The 12,342-nt window shown below is 57.5% G+C and overlaps 1 pseudogene; it reads right to left on the bottom strand.

Annotated features, from left to right (window-relative positions):
- Positions 1-1,474: 1,474 nt before the first annotated feature.
- Positions 1,475-10,212, bottom strand: LOC113224232 (annotated as a pseudogene).
- Positions 10,213-12,342: the final 2,130 nt, after the last annotated feature.

Here is a 12,342-nt window from a genome sequence, read left to right as displayed (position 1 = left end):
CCCGATAAACCTCTCACTGCTGAACCAAGAGGAGGAGCCGTGGCCTGTGACAGGCAGAGGAGAACCGAGATGCCCCCACCCCATGCCAGCCCAAATAACTGGCTCCCCCAGCCCTCGCAACTCATGCCAGCTGGAGGGCTGCAGGTCCCAGCCAGGCCAAGACACAGGCTGGGCGCCAGTCACCCTTCCCCCATCTGGGAGCCAGAACTAGAGTCTTCTTCCCAGACTCAGGACAGGTGAGGCTTCCCAGCACAGGTGTCCCTGACAGCGTGTCTGTGTGAGAGAGTGAGGAGAGGGGGCACAGCCAAGTGGGAGCCCCTGGCACAGGGGGCAGAAGGAACAAAGGCTTAAGCGCTGCTGCAGGGTCCTGGGCCGCTCAGCACCAGGGGCATACGCTGCAGAGGCCGCGGCCAGAATGGATCTCCTCTTCACCAATCTGAGGGCTGCCCACACTAGAGAGGTTCTAGATATTTGGAGAGTCGCTGGTGGGTCAGGGGAAATGGAGAAGAGGGAGAGTGAGAAACAAAACTTGCCAAGACCCATTGGATGCATCTGGGAAAGAGGCAAGAGCCCAGGCGAGGCTCCCTCTGCACTGCCCATGCCTTGCCACCAACCCACCCCAGGAACTTGCACCACACCCCCGCCCCGCATACAGGCGCACATCCTCTCCCCTTGATGAACAGATGCCCCTTCTAGACACACCCATTGAGCTACTAGGAATGGTGAGAGTATACTTGCATGACGTGGCCATACACACATGACCAGAGACTGTGGCCCAGGCTCGAAGAGTGAAGCCTGGGTAATTGGCAGGGAGACATGCGCACATCTCCCACCTGGAGCAGCCGGAATGGGCCATCACCCCACAGGCTTTAGGGCTCTGGGAAGAGAAGGGTAATCTGGGAGGAGGCCAGAAGGCAGATGGAGGGTTAGGATGATGGAGTCAGCGACATAGGCTGGCCACCCCCACTTGGCCCCGCATTGCTCTTGATAGCAGTGCATCCAAGAGCTCAAGGTAGGGTTGGGACTTGGGCCACTCTGCAGGAAGTGTGGGTGGATGCATCTCTGCTTTCCGTCTCAGTGTAAGGAGGACAGCTGGCTTCTCGATGCCCTCAGCCCCTGGGCTGAGAACCTGGGCCCTCTGAGGTGCTTCTGTGTCTGGGGTGGGCCCTGTGGCTCACCTGATTCTCTCCACACCCCGCTGTGAGATGAGTGCTGCTCTCTTCTGCCCTACATCCCCAAGAGCCCCTGGAGAGATCTACTGCCCATCTTCTCCAAAGAACGCGCAAGGAGAGCCCTGCCCCAAGTCCAAGCTGCAATTCTGCAAGAGCTTTCCGGGGCCTGGGGCACCTCGAGGCAGGTCCTGGAGAGAAGGAAAGCAGACCCCGCACAGCGTCCCCATTGCTCCTCCCTCGACGAGCCCTGGCCACGAGCAGGGTGTCTCCTCTCTGTCACAGTCCTCCGCCTCCTGCCTTGGTCAGCCCCCAGTCCTCTCCCGAACCTGGTGCCGGTCCAGAGCCAGCTGGAGGGCACGCTTCAAGGTCTCCACGTTGTTCAGAACATTGTATCGACTCAGGGCCACCAGCCGATCAAAGTCCTGGGGCTCGTAGGTGAAGTTCATCATGCCATAGGGGGTGTCTGGCCTGTTGATGACAAAGTCCCCAAAGGCCTTCTCCTCAGCTGTTTGTCGCTCCACACCTGTGGGTGGGGGAAGCAGAGAAGCCAGGCTGGAGCCCTCTGTGGAACTGGTCAGTACAGCCCAGAAGTCTTCCTTGTGCAGGACACCTGGATGGCTCCATTCAGGCCCTGCTTGGGCCACATCTCAGCTCTCAAAGCCACCAGGAGGGGCTGGCCCCATGTGAACGCTGAGACCCAGGCAGCAGAGGGCCGCAGGGGACAGCTCAGGCCAACCAGGAGGCGCACTTAGCAACATTCTCCAGGGAACCCACCCTCAGAACAGCATCCCGTCACCATCCCAGGGCTCTGTGGGTCAGTCCCAGGCCTGGAGCTTCCCTTACCTGGGGCCAGGTGTGTGCGGAAGGTACGGTTGACAAGGGGGAAGTGCAGCACGATGGGGGAGCGGGGGTCCTCAGCCTTGGCAAACAGATAGCACTCACGGGCCTCCTCCATGTCTTCAGGGCCCACCTCGATGCTAGGGAAGGGGATTCCTCGGTCCAGGCAGTACTTCTCTGTCATCTTCAAGACCTTAGCAGGGGCAAACCTCTGACTCTGCCTCTCCTCCACCTGGCCACTCCCCGCTGCCCTGGACTCACACACACCCAGACTTCAATGCCAGCTCTGCTTCTGACTAGCTGAGTGACTTCAGGCAGGTGACAGCTCCTTTCTGAGCTGGTTTCTCATGTGTAAAATAAAAAATTTTTAAATTCCAGGCTGGGCATGGTGGCTCATGTCTGTAATCCCAGCACTTTGGGAGGCCGAGGCTGGCAGATCATGGGGTCAAGAGATCAAGACCACCCTGGCCAACATGGTGAAATCCTGTCTCTGCTAAAAATACAAAAATTAGCTGGGTATGGTGGTGTGTGCCTATAGTCCCAGCTATACGGGAGGCTGAGGCAGGAGAATCATTTGAACCTAGGAGGCAGAGGTTGCAGTGAGCCAAGATCACACCACTGCACTCCAGCCTGGTGACAGAGCAAGACTTCGTCTAAAAAAAAAAAAGCTCCCCTATCTAGTGGGGTTGTGAAGATTAACAATAATCAGTCATGATCAACAATCAATCATGCACTGCCTCAACAGCATTCCTCCCCAGAAGCACCGTGGTCTTCTCTCACCCCATCTGCTCCCTATCAGAGGCCAATGTCAGTTTCACAAGGTGGACACGCGACAATCACAGAAGGTTCATGTCAGAAGAGGCTTTGTCAATCCCCAATCAATCCCAGGCTCTCACTGGACCCAGGACAAGGAGGAGACCAAAGAAGGAAGGGCTGCTCGAGCAGCACCACCAGCACCCACATGGGAACGGGGGCCTCCGTCCACCACCCAGCAGAGTTGGAGGGACTTGCTGCAGGGCTTCAGCATCAGAGAGGACCCTCATGGCTCTGTTGTTACCGTGGTAACAAAGGGGCCACAGACTCGGGTCCAAGCTGGAGTGGGGAACTCTGTCATGAACGGGCAGAGTCTAGAACTGGGGGGTCTCCTATGGATGAGGTTAGAAGATTCCTGGGGACCCGCTTTGGTCTCCTCTTCCCACGCCCACCACCATCTCAGCAATTCTCCTGCAACTGGGAGACCTGTGCTGCCAACAGCGTTCAAAAGGCAGCCCCTCACACACAGAGTAGAACCCAGGCTGTCCACAAAGGGCAACCCCCACACACCCAGCCAGTCTCCCTCACCAGAGCCTTCCCTCCCCTCCTCTCCTCCCTCACCCTCTCTGTCCACTCACTGAAGGTGCTCCCCACATCCCTGCCTCCAGCTCACCTCAAAAGGAGCTTCCAAGGAATAGTCAAAGGACAGAATGAGGTCCACCGCTCTCTGAGGCCGCAGAGCCAGTGGGAACGGAGAGTTGATGGCAAAGCCTCCGTCCACCAGGTACAGGCAGTCCCGCATCGGGGTGAGCTGGTTGGGGAAGGCGTCTGGGTGTGTGTCTGCAAGGAACCCACGTGTATGCACGGGGACAATGCAGTTGCTCTTGCTAGCAACCCCTTCTGTATTTGCATTCACACTTGCCTTCTCTCTGTAGAGTTCTCTCTGACAGCCACGGAGTCTCCCACCCCAAGCCCTCGGCCCCACCTTCCAACTTCCAGCAGTACTTAGAGTCGCTCCGCATCAGCCCATAGGCAGCAGGAGACCACACCTCAATCCCCAGCCCAAAGCCAGCACTGGCCCCAGTGAACCAGAGATGCAGGCAGGAAGGGAAGCCCCCCATCTCCCACCCAGGGCAGCACTCACCTTTCCAGGCCACGAACTCTCTGCCAGCCACATAGTCCTTGTGCAAGCAGAGACCCCGGGTGAAGTGAAAGCTCTGGGCAGAAGTGAGGCGGGAGGTGAATATGTCCAGCACAGCCTGGGAGAAGGGCCCCTGCGGGGTAAGGAGCCTTGTTCACAGCCTCGATGGGTTGTGCGGCTGAGGCTTCTGGCAGTCATCTAGACGGGGTGGGACAGCGAACTAGAGACAGAAGTGGCATCCTCCTGTGCCCAGTGGTCCTTATAGTTCAGGGGTGCCCTTCCTCAACACGGAGCCCTGCCCACATCCCTCCTCCTCCCCGACCCCACCTCCCAGGCCTCTGACCGATGCTTCATCGAACCACTTTGAAACGACTTTTTCTTTTGTATCTTCTATGTTTTGTAAACTGCCTATAACATTGTATTTACTAAATAGTAATTTATCTTCCACCCTTTCAAAAATAAAGTTTGAGTCTACAGCTACCAATCAGAACTTCGTCCATTAAACAGTGACCGAGCAGTTACTATGCCTGGCACTGCGCTAGGCACGAGGGCTGTGAAGGTGAACGGGGCCTGCGCTGGCCCTCCCAAGTGCACAGCCTACTTGTGGGGAAAGCCACACAAAGAGAGAATAGATGATGACAAAGCCCCGGGGTAAGGATGACAAGGATGTGCACATGGTCCTAGGGGACCATGGTGGTAAGATTCTCAGGCAGGCCGGGCGCAGTGGCTCATGCCTGTAATCCCAGCACTTTGGGAGGCCGAGACGGGCAGATCACGAGGTCAGGAGATCGAGACCATCCCGGCTAACATGGTGAAACCCCGTCTCTACTAAAATACAAAAAACAAAATTAGCCGGGTGTGGTGGCAGGCGCCTGTAGTGCCGGCTACTCGGAGGCTGAGGCAGGAGAATGGCGTGAACCTGGGAGGCGGAGCTTGCAGTGAGCTGAGATCGCGCCACCGCACTCCAGCCTGGGCGACAGAGCGAGACTCCGTCTCAAAAAAAAAAAAAAATTCTCAGGCATTGTGGAGGGATGGAGTGCAAAAGGGATGTCTGACAAAATGACATCTGAGCTGAACTGAAGAACGGGGGAAAAGTGATCCAGGGGAGAAAGGCGGGAAAGGTGCTCTGCACCGTGGGGCTCCCATGAGCCATTTAAGGACCAGACTGAAGAGGAGCCACTCAAGAAGGGTGGACAGAGTATCAGCCCGATACCCAGTAGTCCTGCACCGAGTGGACCTAATCGGATCCCAGAACAGAGAACTCAGAGGTGTGGCTTGATGACACCTCTGGACCTCTAGAGACCCTAAGCTAGAGGTCATTTCCTCAGGACTTCCCCGAATCCAGTGGGACAGCCAAGTCCTTCTCTGTCCCGTCCCTCATTCTTTGTGTCTCTACCAGGGCCCCGTTGCTGGAATGTGGTGTGGGAGGGGCTCGGGGTCACTTCCCTCACCTGTGATATTCACACTGCCTCTGTACCACTCCAGGAAGCTGAGGCCCGAGCCCGCAGTCTTTAGGAAGATCTCATCCAGGCTGGTGGCAAAGGCGCTGCCCCACACACCTAAGGAGACAGGCAGGGCCCCACCCCATGTCAGTCAGGGCCTGGCCCCGGCACCTGCCTGTCCCCAGCCCTCCAGCCTCGACTCACCTTGCAGGTAGCAATCGTCCCATGAAAAGCTCTGAGCCAAAGAGCTCGGTGGGAACATAAGCCCCGTACTTGGGGAAGCTGACCTCGTAGGGTGTGAACTCGCACCACTCTAGGGACCGAGTAAAGGGAAAGTCACCAGGGGCTTCCCACCACAGTGCTTGTGCCCAAGCAGGAATCTTAGCCTTGCCAACGACAGGAAGCAGCAGCCCTGCTGTGCTCCAAGGTGCCCGTGTGCAACCACCTCCTCTGGGCACCCTGATCACCCCGTTCTCTCACCCCCTCCTCCCCACCTCCTCTACCTCCTTCCTTCGTCACCACAACCAGGCACCTGCAAAATCTTCCCCACTCATGTTGGTGCGGACGTTGACGCTGGTGTAAATGGGGTAAGGGTTCTGACCCTGGCGGACCGCCTCCTGTTGGTCAGACAGCTTGGCAGGGTTCTCCTGGGCAGGAAAGAAGGGAGGCAGCTTGGCCTTTTGGGAGTTCCATTCCCATCCCTGTGGCCTGGGGCCGGCACCCTGCAGCGTGTGGCATGCCCACAAGAGAGGCTTTGGTTCGCCAAGGCCAGCGCTCTAAGGACAGCTCTCTGAGGGACAGGTTTCAGGCCGCAGCCAAGGGGAGCCCACTGTGGGTCTGTATAATTCCAGGGACTATGGGAACACCCTCCCTCCTTCTTTACTATTCAAAACAGCGTATCAGGACACCAGGAAGTCAGGGTGATGTTGCTAAAGGAATCCTTGAAAAGCCAGTCCAATTTCTTTAAAATTTAAATGACTAAGAAATGTAGATGATTTACTGAGAAATGAGAAATCACTTGTGATATCCATCCACACCTGATCGCCACACACGGGGTGGTGGGGAGCAGCTCCGCGTCTTATCGCCTGGAACTGCAGCTGGGTCTGAAGTGCCAGGAGCAGCCAGGTGGAGTGAATTACGGCCGAATTGACTGAGGAGTGGGTGTGGTGCTGGGCCTCACATCCAGGTGTGGGCTGAAATCTCTTCCAAAAAATCCTGAGACCAACTAAAATCAGTACCTCTGGAAGCGGGGCCCAGCCATGGGTGTGTTTGCAAAGCTGTGCCGGGGATTCTAATATGCAGCCAGAGCTGAGCGCTGCGGACCAGCCTCCTGCTCCCCAGGGGTTAGGAGCTAGGGAGGCAAAGTGCTGCCAGCCCACCCTGGAGTCTTACTCCTGGCCCCAGGGGAGCTGAGACGTCAGAAACAGCTTTGTAAATCAGATCTGAGCCTGAGGGACGAGGCAGAAGCAAGGGCGGGTGGAAGGAGTGGAGAGGAGCCTGTGTATTTCCTTCTGGCTCTTCTCTCACCTCCTGGTACAGGAAATACTCCACAAGGAGGCCCCAGAGGTCGACGAGCGACATGCTGTGGCCACTGCGCTCCCGGACCCCCAGTTCCTGAGTGTAGTACTGCAGCCGCTCCGTGGACAAAGCTCCCATCTTACTGCTGCAGACGTGAACCTGGGCACGTTCCATGGGGCCCTGCAAGGCCACCTGGGACCAGGCTGGGTCCCTGTAGAGTGTGGAGATGCACCTGCGGATGGGGGGTGTGCCTGAGTCAGGGGCAGGAGAGCACAGCCATGGGAGAGGGGGGGTGCAGAGTCTGTGAGTGGCCCTCCACCCCCGTTACTTGCCCATGCTGCCCTGCAAGCAACCCCACTCAAAGGGGCGCTTGGGACTCAGCCTCTTCCTGCCCCGCCTAATCCCCTTGGAGGCAGGATCCCAGCCCCTCAGAGACTCCTTCAGATCACCAGGTCCCAACCCCACCCTCTGTGGGGTCTCCTTTACCCTGTGCCCTGCCCCCACCTCACTTACCAGGCGGACCCAGAGATCCCACTCAGGTAGGTCACAGTGTCTAGCAGGCCGAGCTCCTGCAACCCTGCCAGGCTGCCGTACAGAGAAGACATGGCTCGGGTTCCACCCCCGGAACCCAACACAGCCACTACAGGAACCTGGGTACAATAGTAAAAGGAAAACGACTCCGACTACTACCGTCATTTACATATTACAGGTAATGCCTATACATGTTGGACATTATTCTAAGAGCCTTACACGTATTATCTCATTGAATCCTCACAGCAACCCAGTGAGAACCCCATTTTCCAGATGAGGAAACTGAGGCACGGGATGGTGAAATAATGTGCCCACGATCATACAGTTATCAAGTGATGAGCTCTCACACCTAAGCTGTATGGCTCCAGAGACAGCCCTTCACCATTCGATCTGCAAGATATAGACCTGGAAGGTACATCTGATTCCCCAAAATCAGCTGCGGCAGGTTCCTCTCAACCGTGGCACTCTTGATATTCCTGACCAGGTAGCTCTTTGCTGGTGGGGACTGTCCTGTGTGTTGTGGGACGTTTAGCAGCATTTCTGGCCGCCTCTACCCGGTAGAAGCCAGCAGCCTCCCTCCACCTCCCCTTTCCCCAGCAGCAACAATGAAATCCATCTCTACACACGGACAAATGTCCCCAGGGGTGCGGTGGGGAGGAACTAAATTGTGCCCCGTTGAGCACCACTGAGCTAAAGTGACAAAGGCCAGCAAGCAGCCTAGACCTGCCCCCAGACACCAAAGGGGCCCCGAGGTTTTAAGGTCTCCTCAGGGTCGGAGGTGCCTGAATGGTCAGAGTCGATGCTTTCGGCTGCTTAGCTTTCCCACTAAGACTTGGCTCATTCCACTCTGGATTTTTGGCTCTTTTCCCTGTTCTCTTTTCTTCTCTTGTCTTGAAAAAAATGTTCCCTGGCCACTGCTCACGGAAGGCGCTGTTGCTTCAGAGTGCTGGATGAGACAGAGCAGAGACACCTAGCACAGAGCGGGCACACATATTGCCCGAATGAACACGCACTGGGCCACAGTGACAGCGTCTCCTGAGGACTCAGGCAGCCAGGAGGAAGCCGGCAGCCTGTTCCTGACCCCCCATAAGTCCCTCTCTCAGCACTCCTTTCCTCCTGCCTCCCAGCCACAGGCTGGCTATCTCTAAACCCAGAGGATCCCAGGGACCCCCAAGCTCCACATCCCTTTGCTCATGTTACGGACTCAACTGTCCCCCTCCAAATTCCTGTGTTGGAGCCCTAACCCCCAACGCGACAGTATTTGGAAATAGGGCCTACAAGGAGGTGATAAAGGTGAAGTGGGTAAGGGCCTTCAACTGACAGGACTGGGGTCCTTAGAAGAGGAGGAGGAGACCCCAAGGCGTACACTCTGCACACACGCACAGAGGAAGGGCCACGTGAGGACACGGCGAGACAGCTCCACTAGGAAGAGGAGAGGGGCCCGAGCAGAAACCAGCCCTGATGACGGCACCTTCGTCTTGGACTTCCAGCCTCCAGAATGGAGAGAAGTCATTTCTGTCATTTAAGCCACCTGGTCTGTGGGGTTCTGTTACGGCAGTCCATGCAGACCAAGACATCCAGCTTTGGCCAGGGCTGTTCGGCCCTCGTCCCATACGGGGTCCTGGCTCTGCCGATGGTGTCCATCAGCTCAGGCGAACAGGCCAACCTCCTCTGGCCCCTCTTAGCCATGCTGGTCCTCTCAAGGGAAGAGGCTCGATTTGGTCCTAGCAGCTCTGGGGTCCAGCTCCTCCTCCATTCCGTACCTGGCCACTGTCCGGAGCCTCACTCAATCCCAGCACCTGCTGCAGGGCCTTGGCCACGACCTGCTTCCTCCTGTCCAGAAACTCCTGCTCCCCGTGGCAGAGGTCAAAGCCAAGGCGTAGGTCTAGGTCCCCGGAGCTGCCTCACGTGGGGTGGGGGCGGGGGGATTCTGGGTGACTGTCCGGTGGAGGAGAGCCCTGGGCCCAGCCCGGGTCTTTCACAGGAGCAGGTCCAAGGGTTCCGCCCACCAGCATCAGAACCGCGGAGGGAAAGGTGTCACCCCCACCCCACAGCCTGAGCTTCTGGGGCAAGAGAGTGGAGCACGTTGGGGCGTGTCCCCACACTTCTAGCCCAGCCCCAAGAGGCCTTCTGCCTGGAGTCCCACTCACCTCATTTCCACCTTCACACTCAGAGCCACCTCCTGGCCCTGAAAGACACAGCAGCCTCGACCCTGAGCTCTCTGCGCAGGATCCTCCCAGGGACGTGGCTCCCCACCTGCAGCCCCTGTGGCCGTCACTGGCCCGACGCGGACAACCTCACTGAGCTCTGGGCTGACCTGATCCAGCCACCCTCTTGGGTCCCTCCTCCAGACCTCTCTTGGTGGTCACAGAGAGCAGGCAGGGGTCCCTCGGGCACCCAGACAGAGCCTTACCTCCCCCAGGGCCACAGAACACTGTTCCTCCTGGCCTGGGGGCAGAGAGGAGAGCAGGATGCCCCCCTGGCCCAGCTTGCTGGTCTGAGCCTCCAGCTCCGCGCTGGGGTCGCTCTGCGGAGAAGAAAACAGCTAAGAAGCTCTCCAGCGGGGAAGAAAAGGCTCCCCCAGCCTGGCCCTGGAACGCCAGTCTGGGCTGAGTTGGATCTACTGACCGTCCTGGCGGCACACTCACCTGCACAGCCGAGAGCTGCTCCATCAGCTCCACGTGTAGCCTGGAGCTCAGCACTGGGTTCACATGGAAGGTAAAGGTGGGTTGGAGGCCTGGCTCTGTGGGAGGCTGCAGGGGCAAGAGCTGTGGCTTCTCGTAGGCCCCAGGCACTGTCAGCAGGAGCTGCCGAGAGCCTGAGAGCAGAAGGCCCAGGTGGGTGTGCAGGTGAGGGGGTGGGTCTGTGTCTGTGCAGCTTATGCTGGCAGCACCCCAACAGCAACTCCTCCCTTCTCTTCCCCCTAGGAAATGCCAACTCCTCTCGCCCTGCTCTTTCTCGAACGCGGCTCACAGAGAAAGCCTCCGGAAGGACTCAGGGCCTCTAGCCTGCCCTGGTCAGAACTGGAACTCGGGGAAGGGTGGGAAGCACACAAATGCCTGGAGGGGAAGGCAGGGAATGGGGAGGGAGAGGGGCCCTGCCCAGAGCCTGTGGGGCTGATGATTTGAGCTGATTCTATGTTTATTATAAGAATGAGCAGGCCAGGCGCGGTGGCTCACGCCTGTAATCCCAGCACTTTGGGAGGCCGAGGCAGGCGGATCATGAGGTCAAGAGATCGAGACCATCCTGGTGAATATGGTGAAACCCCGTCTCTAATAAAAATACAAAAAATTAGCCTGTCATGGTGGTGGGCACCTGTAGTCCCAGCTTCTCGGGAGGCTGAGGCAGGAGAATGGCGTGAACCTGGGAGGCGGAGCTTGCAGTGAGCCGAGATTGCATCACTGCACTCCAGCCTGGGCGACAGAGCGAGATTCTGTCTCAAAAAAAAAAGAACGAGCAGTTTTCAGGCAGTGGTTTCCCCCTTGCCCCACTTCAGGCTCTTTGCTCATTGTGTTGGATGTTTGTGGCCCAGGAGAAAACCAGTAGGCTGCAAGTTGTTCTGGCCTTTGTTTCCAAGTGTAGAACGCTGGGAGAGGAAGGTTTGTAGAGGTGGGACGAGGAAGAATGGGATGCGTGGATACAGAGAGATGCACGTCCTGGAGGAGCGGCAGAGGGCAAGCCCAGGCTGGAAGGTGAGGCCCAGGCTGGGAGGAGTGAGGGGGCAGGCTTGTAGGCTTCAGAGCTCCCTGCCCAGCTTCCCAGCAGCTTTCTGGGGAGGAGGCCAGACCCCAGAGAGAAATGACTGCACATGACATCCAGGCAGAGGGGGCCACAGACAGCCTCCCAGGAGTCCCAGCCCCTAACACAACGTGGAAGAACCAGAGACGTAAAGTATGCGAGGACAGCAGACACTGAGGGATCAGAGGAGTCCCTGCCCTGCAGCCCCTCCTTGCACTAGATGAGGCGCAGAGACTCGACATGACCAAGTGTGGGAAGGGAATTCAAGAACATAAGGAAAGTGATATTTTATTCATGCCAAGGCCTATGGACTGAGATGGAGACGTGCTATTCATAAGAAGAAGCCGTGTAATCCGTGGTTGAGAGAACCGGAGTGTCACCGACCTGGGTTTGACCCTGGCTCTACTACTTACTGGCTGTGTGCCCGGGAGCAAATGTCTTCTTTGGGCCTCAGCCTCATGAATGAGAGGCTATTCTAATTGTGCCTGCTTTACAAGGTTGGTAGGAGGATTATAAGACACATTAAAATGCTTAGCCCAGGGCCTGCCTCAGAGTGAGCGCTCAGGGTTCCCTGGGCAGGACTCACCCTGCAGGCTCAGGCTGTCAGCCCTGGAAGGGGCCTTCCCTGTCACACAGCCACCACTGCTGTCCCACATCTGGACTCCCCTGGCTGGGTGGCTGCCCTCTGTGGTACTGGGTTTGACAGCCCCCGTTCTTCATTTCCCCTGTATTCTCACTGCCGTGTGATTTCAGCTCCTCCCACTAAAGAGGTCAACTATATTCCCTACCCTCCAGCTTTGAGTTCAACCCTGTTTGGGCCAGTAACATGTTAGGGAGCAGCCAGGATGTGACCAGGCTTAACAAGCCTTTGTTCAGTTGGGCTTGCTCTCTTGGGCCTCTGCTGATGCCTTGAGAACACGCCCAGGCTAATGGGCTTGTCACAGGAGGCAGAGGAGAGACACATGGCACAGGGCTGGGCCACCCCCCGCCAAGCCCAGCCCGGCCCGGCTGACCACCGGGTGTGTGAGCCGAATAAACGCTGCTTGTATGCCACTGAGATCATGTGGGTGTTTGTTGCAGAGCAACAGTTGGGCGGATACAACCTCTTTGCTCGAATACTTCCAGGGACAGGTAGGTCGTTCACTGCCTCCCGGGGCTTCCATCCCATGTGAGTTAGTCGGCTTTGAGCAATGGAAACTGTAAGAGCTTC

This window comes from Piliocolobus tephrosceles, unplaced genomic scaffold, assembly GCF_002776525.5.
Source record: "Piliocolobus tephrosceles isolate RC106 unplaced genomic scaffold, ASM277652v3 unscaffolded_44080, whole genome shotgun sequence".
NCBI classification, from domain to species: domain Eukaryota; kingdom Metazoa; phylum Chordata; class Mammalia; order Primates; family Cercopithecidae; genus Piliocolobus; species Piliocolobus tephrosceles.
The sequence above is the reverse complement of the archived record's forward strand: the minus strand, read 5'-3'. Positions and strand labels throughout refer to the sequence as shown.